The sequence below is a fragment of the Stenella coeruleoalba genome (assembly GCF_951394435.1).
Source record: "Stenella coeruleoalba genome assembly, contig: scaffold_37, whole genome shotgun sequence".
Classification (NCBI taxonomy): Eukaryota; Metazoa; Chordata; class Mammalia; order Artiodactyla; family Delphinidae; genus Stenella; species Stenella coeruleoalba.
This window is the reverse complement of record NW_027645927.1, coordinates 1,246,763-1,261,847: the sequence shown is the minus strand read 5'-3', so window position 1 is coordinate 1,261,847 and position 15,085 is coordinate 1,246,763. Positions and strand designations below refer to the sequence as shown.

Below are 15,085 nucleotides of genomic sequence, written 5' to 3'. Positions count from 1 at the left end.
TTTCAGATGGCCCTTTTGACCGGGGGGAAGTGAGACTTCATTGTAGTGCAGATTTACTTTGCAAGCTTGCTTGGTTGGCCAAAAAGGGCGTATGCGTTTTTTCCTGAATATATTCAGGAAAAAACGCATACGCCCTTTTTGGCCAAGTGCATCATTGTGGACGTTCTGCCTCTTTTCCTATGCTTTCAATGCAATTCCAGTCTACCTCCTGAAATCGGTTTCCTGCAATTCTGCCCCGCTTTCAAGTCCTCTTGGCAGCCTTACTTCAGTCTATTTTTGGACGATAGCTGTCATTTATAACTCTGCAGGTTTGTGAATTACAGTGCCCCTGAGCTCCTTTCTTCAACTCGCTTTCTTGTGACCTGGCCGCAACACCGCAGGATGGCTTCAGGCCCTAATCTGGTTCTGGTACGGCACGCTGAACCTTTCGTTATTTCCTCTTCCTGGTGGGAAATGAGAGTTAAATTTGCCCGTCCAGACACCTCCAGCTAGCCTCTCATTGGTTCTCGCTATTCCTGTTCATCTTCCGCAGAAATTGCAAACTGGGCCAAACAGGAGGTTAAAGGGACTGACTCTCCAAGTGGGGAGAGTGTTAGTGAAGCGTCTGGAATGTTGCACCCGAGTACCAGGGGAGGAAAACTGAGACATATTTGAACACGTCTCCAGATCACATGGTTGAACATACTCTAGGTTCCACATGCATGTTTTAGCTGAAGGAAGAATACCTTAAACCTGGGTAGTTGAAACCCGTGGAATGGGTACCATGCAATATGACCTCAAAGGGTCTTCATTTGCTCACCGAACCTCTCCAATCCTATCACTGCTGCGTTTATGCCCCTGTACACATGCTTGATTCTCTTTTGGAGACATAGCAATCCATAGGTTTTAGGATACTTACTAGTCAGGTACATTCTTAGGCGTTTAATATGCGGTGTTGAGTCCATTTCGTTGAGCAAGGAGTAGCTCTTGTCTATTCCATATTTGACTTAAGGAACTTTATCTATGCTCATTTCAATCTCTGGTTTTATGCAGCACCCCAACTCACCTTTACCCTTAAGCAAGCATAAGTTGGTTTTCTAAATTTGAGACCCTGTTCTGTTCTGTAATTCAGTTCCTGTGTAGCCAAGTTTACATTCCGTGTATTACTGATATCTTATGATGTTTGTTTTTCTGTGTGACTTATTTCAGTTAGAATCATCGTACCTGAATCTACTCATTATGCTGCTACGGTCCTGATGACATAGATTTCATTGCTGAGTGATACTGCATTTTACGTAAGTACCACAAGTTCTTTTTCCATTTTTCACTTTTTGCGATGTTGAACTTGTACTGTAAACGAGGTTCTTGTAAACAGAGCCGTTCCAAACTTTGGGGTGGCTGTGTGTTTTTGATTTTAATTTCCCTAAGCTATAGGACCATAAGTGGCAGTGCCCTAGGCTCTGTTGCTTTGTTTTTTAGATGTTTCAGGAAACACCATACACTTCTCCCGAGTGGTTGTTGGCAATTTACATCCCGCCCATCAGCATAACAAGGCTCCCAGTTCTCCATGGCCTGTCCTGCCTTTTTGGATTGTACACTTTTTTCAGATGGCCCTTTTGACCGGGGGGAAGTGAGACTTCATTGTAGTGCAGATTTCCTTTGCAAGCTTGCTTGGTTGGCCAAAAAGGGCGTATGCGTTTTTTCCTGAATATATTCAGGAAAAAACGCATACGCCCTTTTTGGCCAAGTGCATCATTGTGGACGTTCTGCCTCTTTTCCTATGCTTTCAATGCAATTCCAGTCTACCTCCTGAAATCGGTTTCCTGCAATTCTGCCCCGCTTTCAAGTCCTCTTGGCAGCCTTACTTCAGTCTATTTTTGGACGATAGCTGTCATTTATAACTCTGCAGGTTTGTGAATTACAGTGCCCCTGAGCTCCTTTCTTCAACTCGCTTTCTTGTGGCCTGGCCGCAACACCGCAGGATGGCTTCAGGCCCTAATCTGGTTCCGGCCCGGCATGCTGAGCCTTTGGTTAATTCCTCTTCCTGGTGGGAAATGAGAGTTAAATTTGCCCGTCCAGACACCTCCAGCTAGCCTCTCATTGGTTCTCGCTATTCCTGTTCATCTTCCGCAGAAATTGCAAACTGGGCCAAACAGGAGGTTAAAGGGACTGACTCTCCAAATGGGGAGAGTGTTAGTAAAGCTTCTGGAATGTTGCACCCGAGTACCAGGGGAGGAAAACTGAGACATATTTGAACACGTCTCCCGATCACATGGTTGATCATACTCTAGGTTCCACATGCATGTTTTAGCTGAAGGAAGAATACCTTAAACCTGGGTAGTTGAAACCCGTGGAATGGGTACCGTGCAATATGACTTCAAAGGGTCTTCATTTGCTCACCGAACCTCTCCAATCCTATCACTGCTGCGTTTATGCCCCTGTGCACATGCTTGATTCTCTTTCGGAGACATAGCAATCCATAGGTTTTAAGATACTTACTAGTCAGGTACATTCTTAGGCGTTTAATATGCGGTGTTGAGTCCATTTCGTTGAGCAAGGAGTAGCTCTTGTCTATTCCATATTTGACTTAAGGAACTTTATCTGTGCTCATTTCAATCTCTGGTTTTATGCAGCACCCCAACTCACCTTTACCCTTAAGCAAGCATAAGTTGGTTTTCTAAATTTGAGACCCTGTTCTGTTCTGTAATTCAGTTCCTGTGTAGCCACGTTTACATTCCGTGTATTACTGATATCTTATGATGTTTCTTTTTCTGTGTGACTTACTTCAGTTAGAATCATCATACCTGAATCCACTCATTGTCCTGCTAAGGGCCTGATGACACAGATTTCATTGCTGAGTGATATTGCTTTGTAAGTAAATACCACAACTTCTTTATCCATTTTTCACTTTCTGCGCTGTTGAACTTGTACTGTAAACGAGGTTCTTGTAAACAGAGGCGTCCCAAACTTTGGGGTGGCTGTGTCTTTTTGATTTTAATTTCCCTAAGCTATAGGACCATAAGTGGCAGTGCCCTAGGCTCTGTTGCTTTGTTTTTTAGATGTTTCAGGAATCACCATACACTTCTCCCGAGTGTCTGTTGGCAATTTACATCCCGCCCATCAGCATAACAAGGCTCCCATTTCTCCATGGCCTGTCCTGCCTTTCTGGATTTTACACATTTTTCAGATGGCCCTTTTGACCGGGGGGAAGTGAGACTTCATTGTAGTGCACATTTCCTTTGCAAGTTTGCTTGGTTGGCCAAAAAGTGCGTATGCGTTTTTTCCTGAATATATTCAGGAAAAAACGCATACCCCCTTTTCGGCCAAGTGCATCATTGTGGACGTTCTGCCTCTTTTCCTATGCTTTCAATGCAATTCCAGTCTACCTCCTGAAATCGGTTTCCTGCAATTCTGCACCACTTTCAAGTCCTCTGGGCAGCCTTACTTCAGTATATTTTTGGACGATAGCTGTCATTTATTACTCTGCAGGTTTGTGCATTACAGTGCCCCTGAGCTCCTTTCTTCAACTCGCTTTCTTTTGAGCTGGCCGCAACACCGCAGGATGGCTTCAGGCCCTAATCTGGTTCCGGTACGGCACGCTGAGCCTTTGGTTATTTCCTCTTCCTGTTGGGAAATGAGAGTTAAATTTGCCCGTCCAGACACCTCCAGCTAGCCTCTCATTGGTTCTCGCTATTCCTGTTCATCTTCCGCAGAAATTGCAAACTGGGCCAAACAGGAGGTTAAAGGGACTGACTTTCCAACTGGGGAGAGTGTTAGTAAAGCGTCTGGAATGTTGCACCCGAGTACCAGGGGAGGAAAACTGAGACATATTTGAACACGTCTCCCGATCACATGGTTGATCATACTCTGGGTTCCACATGCATGTTTTAGCTGAAGGAAGAACACCTTAAACCTGGAGAGTTGAGACCCGTGTAATGGGTACCATGCAATATGACTTCAAAGGGTCTTCATTTGCTCACCGAACCTCTCCAATCTTATCACTGCTGCGTTTATGCCCCTATACACATGCTTGATTCTCTTTCGGAGACATAGCAATCCATAGGTTTTAAGATACTTACTAGTCAGGTACATTCTTAGGCGTTTAATATGCGGTGTTGAGTCCATTTCGTTGAGCAAGGAGTAGCTCTTGTCTATTCCATATTTGGCTTAAGGAACTTTATCTGTGCTCATTTCAATCTCTGGTTTTATGCAGCACCCCAACTCACCTTTCCCCTTAAGCAAGCATAAGTTGGTTTCCTAAATTTGAGAACCTGTTCTGTTTTGGAATGCAGTTCCTGTGTAGCCAAGTTTACATTCCGTGTATTAGTGATATCTTATGATGTTTCTTTTTCTGTGTGACTTATTTCAGTTAGAATCATCGTACCAGAATCTACTCATTATGCTGCTACGGGCCTGATGACATAGATTTCATTGCTGAGTGATACTGCATTTTACGTAAGTACCACAAGTTCTTTATCCATTTTTCACTTTCTGCGATGTTGAACTTGTACTGTAAACGAGGTTCTTGTAAACAGAGCCATTCCAAACTTTGGGGTGGCTGTGTCTTTTTGATTTTAATTTCCCTAAGGTATAGGACCATAAGTGGAAGTGCCCTAGGCTCTGTTGCTTTGTTTTTTAGATGTTTCAGGAAACACCATACACTTCTCCCGAGTGGTTGTTGGCAATTTACATCCCGCCCATCAGCATAACAAGGCTCCCAGTTCTCCATGGCCTGTCCTGCCTTTCTGGATTTTACACTTTTTTCAAATGGCCCTTTTGACCGGGGGGAAGTGAGACTTCATTGTAGTGCTGATTTCCTTTGCAAGCTTGCTTGGTTGGCCAAAAAGGGCGTATGCGTTTTTTCCTGAATATATTCAGGAAAAAACGCATACGCCCTTTTTGGCCAAGTGCATCATTGTGGACGTTCTGCCTCTTTTCCTATGCTTTCAATGCAATTCCAGTCTACCTCCTGAAATGGATTTCCTGCAATTCTGCCCCGCTTTCAAGTCCTCTTGGCAGCCTTACTTCAGTCTATTTTTGGACGATAGCTGTCATTTATAACTCTGCAGGTTTGTGAATTACAGTGCCCCTGAGCTCCTTTCTTCAACTCGCTTTCTTGTGACCTGGCCGCAACACCGCAGGATGGCTTCAGGCCCTAATCTGGTTCCGGCACGGCACGCTGAGCCTTTGGTTATTTCCTCTTCCTGGTCGGAAATGAGAGTTAAATTTGTCCGTCCAGACACCTCCAGCTAGTCTCTCATTGGTTCTCGCTATTCCTGTTCATCTTCCGCAGAAATTGCAAACTGGGCCAAACAGGAGGTTAAAGGCGCTGTGTCTCCAAGTGGGGAGAGTGTTAGTAAAGCGTCTGGAATGTTGCACCCGAGTACCAGGGGAGGAAAACTGAGACATATTTGAACACGTCTCCCGTTCACATGGTTGATCATACTTGGGTTCCACATGCATGTTTTAGCTGAAGGAAGAATACCTTAAACCTGGAGAGTTAAGACCCGTATAATGGGTACCATGCAATATGACTTCAAAGGGTCTTCATTTGCTCACCGAACCTCTCCAATCCTATCACTGCTGCGTTTATGCCCCTGTACACATGCTTGATTCTATTTGGAGACATAGCAATCCATAGGTTTTACGATACTTACTAGTCAGGTACATTCTTAGGCGTTTAATATGCGGTGTTGAGTCCATTTCGTTGAGCAAGGAGTAGCTCTTGTCTATTCCATATTTGGCTTAAGGAACTTTATCTGTGCTCATTTCAATCTCTGGTTTTATGCAGCACCCCAACTCACCTTTCCCCTTAAGCAAGCATAAGTTGGTTTTCTAAATTTGAGAACCTGTTCTGTTTTGGAATTCAGTTCCTGTGTAGCCAAGTTTACATTCCGTGTATTAGTGATATATTATGATGTTTCTTTTTCTGTGTGACTTATTTCAGTTAGAATCATCGTACCTGAATCCACTCATTGTGCTGCTAAGGGCCTGATGACACAGATTTCATTGCTGAATGATATTGCTTTGTAAGTAAATACCACAACTTCTTTATCCATTTTTCTCTTTCTGCGATGTTGAACTTGTACTGTAAACGAGGTTCTTGTAAACAGAGCCGTTCCAAACTTTGGGGTGGCGGTGTCTTTTTGATTTTAATTTCCCTAAGCTATAGGACCATAAGTGGAAGTGCCCTAGGTTCTGTTGCTTTGTTTTTTACATGTTTCAGGAAACACCATACACTTCTCCCGAGTGGTTGTTGGCAATTTACATCCCGCCCATCAGCATAACAAGGCTCCCAGTTCTCCATGGCCTGTCTTGTCTTTCTGGATTTTACACTTTTTTCAGATGGCCCTTTTGACCGGGGGGAAGTGAGACTTCATTGTAGTGCAGATTTCCTTTGCAAGCTTGCTTGGTTGGCCAAAAAGGGCGTATGCGTTTTTTCCTGAATATATTCAGGAAAAAACGCATACGCCCTTTTTGGCCAAGTGCATCATTGTGGACGTTCTGCCTCTTTTCCTATGCTTTCAATGCAATTCCAGTCTACCTCCTGAAATCGGTTTCCTGCAATTCTGCCCCGCTTTCAAGTCCTCTTGGCAGCCTTACTTCAGTCTATTTTTGGACGATAGCTGTCATTTATAAGTCTGCAGGTTTGTGAATTACAGTGCCCCTGAGCTCCTTTCTTCAACTCGCTTTCTTGTGACCTGGCCGCAACACCGCAGGATGGCTTCAGGCCCTAATCTGGTTCTGGCACGGCACGCTGAGCCTTTGGTTAATTCCTCTTCCTGGTGGGAAATGAGAGTTAAATTTGCCCGTCCAGACACCTCCAGCTAGTCTCTCATTGGTTCTCGCTATTCCTGTTCATCTTCCGCAGAAATTGCAAACTGGGCCAAACAGGAGGTTAAAGGGACTGACTCTCCAAGTCGGGAGAGTGTTAGTAAAGCGTCTGGAATGTTGCACCCGAGTACCAGGGGAGGAAAACTGAGACATATTTGAACACGTCTCCCGATCACATGGTTGATCATACTCTAGGTTCCACATGCATGTTTTAGCTGAAGGAAGAATACCTTAAACCTGGAGAGTTGAGACCCGTGTAATGCGTACCATGCAATATGACTTCAAAGGGTCTTCATTTGCTCACCGAACCTCTCCAATCCTATCACTGCTGCGTTTATGCCCCTGTACACATGCTTGATTCTCTTTCGGAGACATAGCAATCCATAGGTTTTAAGATACTTACTAGTCAGGTACATTCTTAGGCGTTTAATATGCGGTGTTGAGTCCATTTCGTTGAGCAAGGAGTAGCTCTTGTCTATTCCATATTTGACTTAAGGAACTTTATCTGTGCTCATTTCAATCTCTGGTTTTATGCAGCACCCCAACTCACCTTTACCCTTAAGCAAGCATAAGTTGGTTTTCTAAATTTGAGACCCTGTTCTGTTCTGTAATTCAGTTCCTGTGTAGCCAAGTTTACATTCCGTGTATTACTGATATCTTATGATGTTTCTTTTCTGTGTGACTTATTTCAGTTAGAATCATCATACCTGAATCCACTCATTGTGATGCTAAGGGCCTGATGACATAGATTTCATTGCTGAGTGATATTGCTTTGTAAGTAAATACCACAACTTCTTTATCCATTTTTCACTTTCTGCGATGTTGAACTTGTACTGTAAACGAGGTTCTTGTAAACAGAGCCGTTCCAAACTTTGGGGTGGCTGTGTCTTTTTGATTTTAATTTCCCTAAGCTATAGGACCATAAGTGGAAGTGCCCTAGGCTCTGTTGCTTTGTTTTTTAGATGTTTCAGGAAACACCATACACTTCTCCCGAGTGTCTGTTGGCAATTTACATCCCGCCCATCAGCATAACAAGGCTCCAAGTTCTCCATGGCCTGTCCTGCCTTTCTGGATTTTACACTTTTTTCAAATGGCCCTTTTGACCGGGGGGAAGTGAGACTTCATTGTAGTGCAGATTTCCTTTGCAAGCTTGCTTGGTTGGCCAAAAAGGGCGTATGCGTTTTTTCCTGAATATATTCAGGAAAAAACGCATACGCCCTTTTTGGCCAAGTGCATCATTGTGGACGTTCTGCCTCTTTTCCTATGCTTTCAATGCAATTCCAGTCTACCTCCTGAAATGGGTTTCCTGCAATTCTGCCCCGCTTTCAAGTCCTCTTGGCAGCCTTACTTCAGTCTATTTTTGGACGATAGCTGTCATTTATAACTCTGCAGGTTTGTGAATTACAGTGCCCCTGAGCTCCTTTCTTCAACTCGCTTTCTTGTGACCTGGCCGCAACACCGCAGGATGGCTTCAGGCCCTAATCTGGTTCCGGCACGACACGCTGAGCCTTTGGTTATTTCCTCTTCATGGTCGGAAATGAGAGTTAAATTTGCCCGTCCAGACACCTCCAGCTAGTCTCTCATTGGTTCTTGCTATTCCTGTTCATCTTCCGCAGAAATTGCAAACTGGGCCAAACAGGAGGTTAAAGGCGCTGACTCTCCAAGTGGGGAGAGTGTTAGTAAAGCGTCTGGAATGTTGCACCCGAGTACCAGGGGAGGAAAACTGAGACATATTTGAACACGTCTCCCGTTCACATGGTTGATCATACTTGGGTTCCACATGCATGTTTTAGCTGAAGGAAGAATACCTTAAACCTGGAGAGTTAAGACCCGTGTAATGGGTACCATGCAATATGACTTCAAAGGGTCTTCATTTGCTCACCGAACCTCTCCAATCCTATCACTGCTGCGATTATTCCCCTGTACACATGCTTGATTCTCTTTTGGAGACATAGCAATCCATAGATTTTACGATACTTACTAGTCAGGTACATTCTTAGGCGTTTAATATGCGGTGTTGAGTTCATTTCGTTGAGCAACGAGTAGCTCTTGTCTATTCTATATTTGACTTAAGGAACTTTATCTGTGCTCATTTCAATCTCTGGTTTTATGCAGCACCCCAACTCACCTTTCCCCTTAAGCAAGCATAAGTTGGTTTTCTAAATTTGAGACAATGTTCTGTTTTGGAATTCAGTTCCTGTGTAGCCAAGTTTACATTCCGTGTATTATTGATATATTATGATGTTTCTTTTTCTGTGTGACTTATTTCAGTTAGAATCATCGTACCTGAATCCACTCATTGTGCTGCTAAGGGCCTGATGACACAGATTTCATTGCTGAGTGATATTGCTTTGTAAGTAAATACCACAACTTCTTTATCCATTTTTCTCTTTCTGCGATGTTGAACTTGTACTGTAAACGAGGTTCTTGTAAACAGAGCCGTTCCAAACTTTGGGGTGGCTGTGTCTTTTTGATTTTAATTTCCCTAAGCTATAGGACCATAAGTGGAAGTGCCCTAGGTTCTGTTGCTTTGTTTTTTACATGTTTCAGGAAACACCATACACTTCTCCCGAGTGGTTGTTGGCAATTTACATCCCGCCCATCAGCATAACAAGGCTCCCAGTTCTCCATGGCCTGTCTTGTCTTTCTGGATTTTACACTTTTTTCAGATGGCCCTTTTGACCGGGGGGAAGTGAGACTTCATTGTAGTGCAGATTTCCTTTGCAAGCTTGCTTGGTTGGCCAAAAAGGGCGTATGCGTTTTTTCCTGAATATATTCAGGAAAAAACGCATACGCCCTTTTTGGCCAAGTGCATCATTGTGGACGTTCTGCCTCTTTTCCTATGCTTTCAATGCAATTCCAGTCTACCTCCTGAAATCGGTTTCCTGCAATTCTGCCCCGATTTCAAGTCCTCTTGGCAGCCTTACTTCAGTCTATTTTTGGACGATAGCTGTCATTTATAAGTCTGCAGGTTTGTGAATTACAGTGCCCCTGAGCTCCTTTCTTCAACTCGCTTTCTTGTGACCTGGCCGCAACACCGCAGGATGGCTTCAGGCCCTAATCTGGTTCTGGCATGGCACGCTGAGCCTTTGGTTAATTCCTCTTCCTGGTGGGAAATGAGAGTTAAATTTGCCCGTCCAGACACCTCCAGCTAGTCTCTCATTGGTTCTCGCTAATCCTGTTCATCTTCCGCAGAAATTGCAAACTGGGCCAAACAGGAGGTTAAAGGGACTGACTCTCCAAGTGGGGAGAGTGTTAGTAAAGCGTCTGGAATGTTGCACCCGAGTACCAGGGGAGGAAAACTGAGACATATTTGAACACGTCTCCCGATCACATGGTTGATCATACTCTAGGTTCCACATGCATGTTTTAGCTGAAGGAAGAATACCTTAAACCTGGAGAGTTGAGACCCGTGTAATGCGTACCATGCAATATGACTTCAAAGGGTCTTCATTTGCTCACCAAACCTCTCCAATGCTATCACTGCTGCGTTTATGCCCCTGTACACATGCTTGATTCTCTTTTGGAGACATAGCAATCCATAGGTTTTCCGATACTTACTAGTCAGGTACATTCTTAGGCGTTTAATATGCGGTGTTGAGTCCATTTCATTGAGCAAGGAGTAGCTCTTGTCTATTCCATATTTGGCTTAAGGAACTTTATCTGTGCTCATTTCAATCTCTGGTTTTATGCAGCACCACAACTCACCTTTACCCTTAAGCAAGCATAAGTTGGTTTTCTAAATTTGAGACCCTGTTCTGTTCTGTAATTCAGTTCCTGTGTAGCCAAGTTTACATTCCGTGTATTACTGATATCTTATGATGTTTCTTTTCTGTGTGACTTATTTCAGTTAGAATCATCATACCTGAATCCACTCATTGTGCTGCTACGGGCCTGATGACACAGATTTCATTGCTGAGTGATATTGCTTTGTAAGTAAATACCACAACTTCTTTATCCATTTTTCACTTTCTGCGATGTTGAACTTGTACTGTAAATGAGGTTCTTGTAAACAGAGGCGTCCCAAACTTTGGGGTGGCTGTGTCTTTTTGAATTTAATTTCCCTAAGCTATAGGACCATAAGTGGCACTGCCCTAGGCTCTGTTGCTTTGTTTTTTAGATGTTTCAGGAAACACCATACACTTCTCCCGAGTGTCTGTTGGCAATTTACATCCCGCCCATCAGCATAACAAGGCTCCCAGTTCTCCATGGCCTGTCCTGCCTTTCTGGATTTTACACTTTTTTCAGATGGCCCTTTTGAGCGGGGGGAAGTGAGACTTCATTGTAGTGCAGATTTCCTTTGCAAGCTTGCTTGGTTGGCCAAAAAGGGCGTATGCGTTTTTTCCTGAATATATTCAGGAAAAAACGCATACGCCCTTTTTGGCCAAGTGCATCATTGTGGACGTTCTGCCTCTTTTCCTATGCTTTCAATGCAATTCCAGTCTACCTCCTGAAATCGGTTTCCTGCAATTCTGCCCCGCTTTCAAGTCCTCTTGGCAGCCTTACTTCAGTCTATTTTTGGACGATAGCTGTCATTTATAACTCTGCAGGTTTGTGAATTACAGTGCCCCTGAGCTCCTTTCTTCAACTCGCTTTCTTGTGACCTGGCCACAACACCGCAGGATGGCTTCAGGCCCTAATCTGGTTCCGGCACGGCACGCTGAGCCTTTGGTTAATTCCTCTTCCTGGTGGGAAATGAGAGTTAAATTTGCCCGTCCAGACACCTCCAGCTAGTCTCTCATTGGTTCTCGCTATTCCTGTTCATCTTCCGCAGAAATTGCAAACTGGGCCAAACAGGAGGTTAAAGGGACTGACTCTCCAAGTCGGGAGAGTGTTAGTAAAGCGTCTGGAATGTTGCACCCGAGTACCAGGGGAGGAAAACTGAGACATATTTGAACACGTCTCCCGTTCACATGGTTGATCATACTCTGGGTTCCACATGCATGTTTTAGCTGAAGGAAGAATACCTTAAACCTGGAGAGTTGAGACCCGTGGAATGGGTACCATGCAATATGACTTCAAAGGGTCTTCATTTGCTCACCGAACCTCTCCAATCCTATCACTGCTGCGTTTATGCCCCTGTACACACGCTTGATACTCTTTTGGAGACATAGCAATCCATAGGTTTTAAGATACTTACTAGTCAGGTACATTCTTAGGCGTTTAATATGGGGTGTTGAGTCCATTTCGTTGAGCAAGGAGTAGCTCTTGTCTAGTCCATATTTGGCTTAAGGAACTTTATCTGTGCTCATTTCAATCTCTGGTTTTATGCAGCACCCCAACTCACCTTTCCCCTTAAGCAAGCATAAGTTGGTTTTCTAAATTTGAGTCCCTGTTCTGTTCTGTAATTCAGTTCCTGTGTAGCCAAGTTTACATTCTGTGTATTAGTGATATCTTATGATGTTTCTTTTTCTGTGTGACTTATTTCACTTAGAATCATCGTACCTGAATCCACTCATTATGCTGCTACGGGCCTGATGACATAGATTTCATTGCTGAGTGATACTGCATTGTACGTAAGTACCACAAGTTCTTTATCCATTTTTCACTTTCTGTGATATTGAACTTGTATGGTAAATGAGGTTCTTGTAAACGGAGGCGTCCCAAACTTTGGGGTGGCTGTGTCTTTTTGATTTTAATTTCCCTAAGCTATAGGACCATAAGTGGAAGTGCCCTAGGCTCTGTTGCTTTGTTTTTTAGATGTTTCAGGAAACACCATACACTTCTCCTGAGTGTCTGTTGGCAATTTACATCCCGCCCATCAGCATAACAAGGCTCCCAGTTCTCCATGGCCTGTCCTGCCTTTCTGGATTTTACACTTTTTTCAGATGGCCCTTTTGACCGGGGGGAAGTGAGACTTCATTGTAGTGCAGATTTCCTTTGCAAGCTTGCTTGGTTGGCCAAAAAGGGCGTATGCGTTTTTTCCTGAATATATTCAGGAAAAAACGCATACGCCCTTTTTGGCCAAGTGCATCATTGTGGACGTTCTGCCTCTTTTCCTATGCTTTCAATGCAATTCCAGTCTACCTCCTGAAATCGGTTTCCTGCAAATCTGCCCCGCTTTCAAGTCCTCTTGGCAGCCTTACTTCAGTCTATTTTTGGACGATAGCTGTCATTTATAACTCTGCAGGTTTGTGAATTACAGTGCCCCTGAGCTCCTTTCTTCAACTCGTTTTCTTGTGACCTGGCCGCAACACGGCAGGATGGCTTCAGGCCCTAATCTGGTTCCGGCACGGCACGTTGAGCCTTTGGTTATTTCCTCTTCCTGGTGGGAAATGAGAGTTAAATTTGCCTGTCCAGACACCTCCAGCTAGTCTCTCATTGGTTCTCGCTATTCCTGTTCATCTTCCGCAGAAATTGCAAACTGGGCCAAACAGGAGGTTAAAGGCGCTGACTCTCCAAGTGGGGAGAGTGTTAGTAAAGCGTCTGGAATGTTGCACCCGAGTAGCAGGGGAGGAAAACTGAGACATATTTGAACACGTCTCCCGTTCACATGGTTGATCATACTTGGGTTCCACATGCATGTTTTAGCTGAAGGAAGAATACCTTAAACCTGGAGAGTTGAAACCCGTGGAATGGGTACCATGCAATATGACTTCAAAGGGTCTTCATTTGCTCACCGAACCTCTCCAATCCTATCACTGCTGCGTTTATGCCCCTGTACACATGCTTGATTCTCTTTCAGAGACATAGCAATCCATAGGTTTTAAGATACTTACTAGTCAGGTACATTCTTAGGCGTTTAATATGCGGTGTTGAGTCCATTTCGTTGAGCAAGGAGTAGCTCTTGTCTATTCCATATTTGACTTAAGGAACTTTATCTGTGCTCATTTCAATCTCTGGTTTTATGCAGCACCCCAACTCACCTTTACCCTTAAGCAAGCATAAGTTGGTTTTCTAAATTTGAGTCCCTCTTCTGTTCTGTAATTCAGTTCCTGTGTAGCCAAGTTTACATTCCGTGTATTACTGATATCGTATGATGTTTCTTTTTCTGTGTGACTTACTTCAGTTAGAATCATCATACCTGAATCCACTCATTGGGATGCTAAGTGCCTGATGACACAGATTTCATTGCTGAGTGATATTGCTTTGTAAGTAAATACCACAACTTCTTTATCCATTTTTCACTTTCTGCGATGTTGAACTTGTACTGTAAACGAGGTTCTTGTAAACAGAGGCGTCCCAAACATTGGGGTGGCTGTGTCTTTTTGATTTTAATTTCCCTAAGCTATAGGACCATAAGTGGAAGTGCCCTAGGTTCTGTTGCTTTGTTTTTTACATGTTTCAGGAAACACCATACACTTCTCCCGAGTGGTTGTTGGCAATTTACATCCCGCCCGTCAGCATAACAAGGCTCCCAGTTCTCCATGGCCTGTCTTGTCTTTCTGGATTTTACACTTTTTTCAGATGGCCCTTTTGACCGGGGGGAAGTGAGACTTCATTGTAGTGCAGATTTCCTTTGCAAGCTTGCTTGGTTGGCCAAAAAGGGCGTATGCGTTTTTTCCTGAATATATTCAGGAAAAAACGCATACGCCCTTTTTGGCCAAGTGCATCATTGTGGACGTTCTGCCTCTTTTCCTATGCTTTCAATGCAATTCCAGTCTACCTCCAGAAATCGGTTTCCTGCAATTCTGCCCCGCTTTCAAGTCCTCTTGGCAGCCTTACTTCAGTCTATTTTTGGACGATAGCTGTCATTTATAAGTCTGCAGGTTTGTGAATTACAGTGCCCCTGAGCTCCTTTCTTCAACTCGCTTTCTTGTGACCTGGCCGCAACACCGCAGGATGGCTTCAGGCCCTAATCTGGTTCTGGCACGGCACGCTGAGCCTTTGGTTAATTCCTCTTCCTGGTGGGAAATGAGAGTTAAATTTGCCCGTCCAGACACCTCCAGCTAGTCTCTCATTGGTTCTCGCTATTCCTGTTCATCTTCCGCAGAAATTGCAAACTGGGCCAAACAGGAGGTTAAAGGGACTGACTCTCCAAGTCGGGAGAGTGTTAGTAAAGCGTCTGGAATGTTGCACCCGAGTACCAGGGGAGGAAAACTGAGACATATTTGAACACGTCTCCCGATCACATGGTTGATCATACTCTAGGTTCCACATGCATGTTTTAGCTGAAGGAAGAATACATAAACCTGGAGAGTTGAGACCCGTGTAATGCGTACCATGCAATATGACTTCAAAGGGTCTTCATTTGCTCACAGAACCTCTCCAATCCTATCACTGCTGCGTTTATGCCCCTGTACACATGCTTGATTCTCTTTTGGAGACATAG

The 15,085-nt window shown here is 44.0% G+C and overlaps 1 long non-coding RNA gene across 2 annotated transcripts in view; it reads left to right on the top strand.

Moving 5' to 3' along the window:
• The window catches only part of LOC307181459, a 1,863,373-nt gene that overhangs the window by 1,645,720 nt on the left and 202,568 nt on the right, over positions 1-15,085 (top strand). The gene's annotated exons all lie outside the window — the stretch shown is intronic.